This window comes from Chrysochloris asiatica, unplaced genomic scaffold (assembly GCF_000296735.1).
Source record: "Chrysochloris asiatica unplaced genomic scaffold, ChrAsi1.0 scaffold00031, whole genome shotgun sequence".
Classification (NCBI taxonomy): Eukaryota; Metazoa; Chordata; class Mammalia; order Afrosoricida; family Chrysochloridae; genus Chrysochloris; species Chrysochloris asiatica.
The window spans coordinates 8466064-8469662 of record NW_006408549.1 but is presented as its reverse complement, the minus strand read 5'-3'; positions in this window follow the sequence as shown (position 1 = coordinate 8469662).

Below are 3599 nucleotides of genomic sequence, written 5' to 3'. Positions count from 1 at the left end.
GTTGAAAATGTAAAGGTAGACATTTTGTAACAAAAGGAGGGGAGTGGTTGACTTTGCAGTCCTGGAGCAGAGGTTCCCTGGGACCATCAAGGGAGAGGAGCGGAGTGCAGGACCCTACCCAGAGAAACAGTGACACCAGAGATGGAGGTAAAGAGGAAGTGGAGAGATAGAGTGGCTGGGCACTCTGGACTCAGAGAGGGAGAGTGGCTCTGTACTGACGGCCGGGGGCAGGCTTGCAGGGTGTACCCTTTGGTTGTTTGATGATGCATGGAGAGGATTGTAATCATTTCAATGAAACCAAAATAAGATAGGATGAATGTAAAGCTAATGTTCTCCCTTGTAAACTATCATATAATTCACAATAAAAACTTTAAAAAAAAAGCAGTAGGAAGAGACATACTTTTCAAAGGAAAAAAAAAGTGAAACATAGGGGAGAAGACACTAAAATATGTTTCCACTTTCATTTCATGTTCTTTCTCTATTATCCCCACCCCATCCTGTGAAATGACTCACCTTTCAAAAAGAAGCTCTGTGGTCACTGCTTCAGACACTTTCCCAGAATCCCACAGTCAGTTGAGGTGCTCTTCTTGTGATCCCAGTGTTATCTGTGTACATCACAGTAATCTCTATGTGTGTGTCCACCCACCAAAGCATCGACTCTGTGAAGGAAAGGTTATGTGTCAGCTCTATTTGTATTCCTGGGGCCTAGTATAGTCTCTGTCACATAACAAATAGTAATATATATTAAAGAAATGAATGATAAGTCTCAATAAAATAAGATATTTGAATCACAGCAGTAATACTTTAATAGATGTTTACAGTGCACCACCATCAATAGTCCCAAAGCTAATAATTTACTTAGGTAAAGGATTGTATCCTCATCTGTTTGGGCTGTTGTTGTTGTTGTTATTGTTGTTGTTTGGGTAGGCTATAAAATTTTGTTTCTTGGAATGATACTAAGAACTTAAGAAATTCCCACACTCTAATTTAAAACCTAATTCTTTAATGAATTTACTTACCAAGAGAATATAATAGAGAACAAACATTTTAGTTCATTTTTTCCCTCATATATACATCTATTTCTGGAAAGTTGATATTGTTGTTATGTGCCATTGAGTTGGTTCCAATTCATAGCAACCTTGTATAGGGTTTCCAAAGAGTGGCTGGTAAGTTTGAACCACCAACCTTGGTTCAAACAACCTTGAGGTCAAGCACTTATCCTATGGTGCTGGCTTCAATGGCTGAATGATCAGAACTCAACTAGAAGATAATCTACTAAAATTTCATGAAGTTGACCTATACTTATGGAGGTAGTAGCTTAAAAGAGGGAACAAATCTTTACAGCGAGGATCATTCCCACCCCCTTGGTACGCAGGACTGCTTTTCAGGAACCTAGAAAATCAAAACCATATAGAAAAGACAGAATAATGCACTGTAAAGAACTTTCAATTTTGAGATTAAAAAGAAGGGGAGACCTTCAGGACAAACCCCCTCTCAAGACTGAAACTCAAAAGAACATACAAGCAGACTTGTAAACTACTGGTGACTGTGTTGGTCTACTTGTGAGTGGAAATGGAGGAAAGTCAGGAAAAAAGACATGGGCTGAATTTGACATGTTTCCTAGACTCCTGTCGACCTTGAGATGAGAGAGAGAAGAGGAAGGACTGTTTGGTCTGAAGCCTGGTGATACTTGAGAACTCCTGAGTCCATGGACACTGACCTAGTCAATGGAGGCTAGAGCTGAGAGTAAAGTGTCAGCTGATATGAAGTGGGGGGAGGTGCACAAGAAAGCCCAGACTTACAGATAGTACCCATTTGGCCCAGCTTGGATGGCTTGCTTATCAGAACTCGGCTAGAGTAAGATAAAGAAGTTTGATACAGGAAGCAAATGTAAATTGCTACAGTTTGTTGAACTTTTGCTTATGGATGTAGTTGCTCAAAATATCAACTGAGAGGGAAGAAGTTTTCACATCAAGGATCAAGTCTATCTCTGCAGTATACAGGGTTGATAGGGATGGGCAACTTAGACATTGACTACCTAAAAGGGAGGGGGTGGGGACTATATAGGCACAAAATGTCTAGCTTACAAGTTTTCAAGAGTATGCTTAGTTTCAGAATGAGGTGGGGAAGGTAGAATTCCCACTAAATAGTTTTCATCTTGTTTAGATGAGTCTGGTGAAAAGGGGCAGGGATAGGATTCTTTTGATTCAATAGTGAGTAATTGTTATTATGACTAATTGTGACTGTCACAACTCTAAAAGTAGAAGAAAAGGGAGAGAAGTTAATTTTACATTCCAGGAACAGAGGATCCTAGGATCATCAAGAGGGAAGCGCATGAGCAGAACATGGGATTGGGATTGAGTTATATCTATAAATTACTTTGGGTAGTATTGCATTTTCACAGCATTAAGTCTTCTTATCCATGATCATAGTATAGTCTTCTATTTTTTAAAAATCTCTTGGTTTCTTGTAGTAGTGTTTTGTATTTTTCTTTGTATGCATATTTTGTTTCTTTGGTTAGATTTATTCCTAAGTATTTCATCCTTTGAGTAGCAATTGTTAATGTTATTGTTTTAGTAATTTCCTTTTCAGAATTGTCTTTGTTGTTATAGAGGAATTCAACTGATTTTTATATATTGATCTTGTACCCTGCCACTCTGCTGAATATTCCAATGAGTTCCAATAATTTCTTTGATTAATCTTTGGTATTTTCTATGTATAGAATCATTATCATCTGCAACTAGAGTTTTACTTCTCTTTTTCCAATTTTAATGCCTTCAAATTTCCCTTTCTTGCCTTATAGCTCTGGCTAAGACTTCTAACACAATATCGAATAGAAGTGGTGATAAAGGGCATTCATGTCTGGTTCTTGTTTGCAAAGGGGATACTTTCAATTTCTCACCATTGAGAGTGATGTTGGCTGTTGGATTTGTATATATACTCTTAATTATTTGAGGAATTTCCCTTCAATTCCTATTTTGTTGGGTGTTTTTTTTTTATCAAGAATGGGTGTTAGATTTTGTTAAATGCTTTTTCTGCATCAATCTATAAGATCATATGGTTCTTTTCCTTTGTTTATTTATATAGTGGCCTCCCATTACTTCTGATTTATTCCTATGACCTTCCAGAATAATACAGTGAATTTTTCCTAAAACTGTCATACTACACTAGTTTTAAAATTATTGTAGGGTTCTATAATTCCTAGAAATAAGTTGGATGACAGGGAGATTCCAAGTCAAAATTGCTAAATTGCTATACTCAGTGAGGATTTTAACTTCCAATTTCAACATATATCGTCATCTTTAATCACTACATAAAATAGTAATACATAAAAATAAATATATTACAGAAACAAAGGAATATTTATGGTCTAGGTACTTGAGGACTATAAGGGGAGTCTTGGTGTGGTGCTGTAGAATCAGCACTAGACAGCTAACCACAAGGTTGGCCATTCAAACTCAAGAGCTGCTCCTAGGAAACCCTATATGGGGTAGCTGTGATCCAGAATTGATTTGATGGCACTTAATAAGGAGCTCTGGTAGCGTAGTGGTTACGAATCGGGCTGCAAACCTTAAGGTCAGCGGTTCGAAACTACCAGG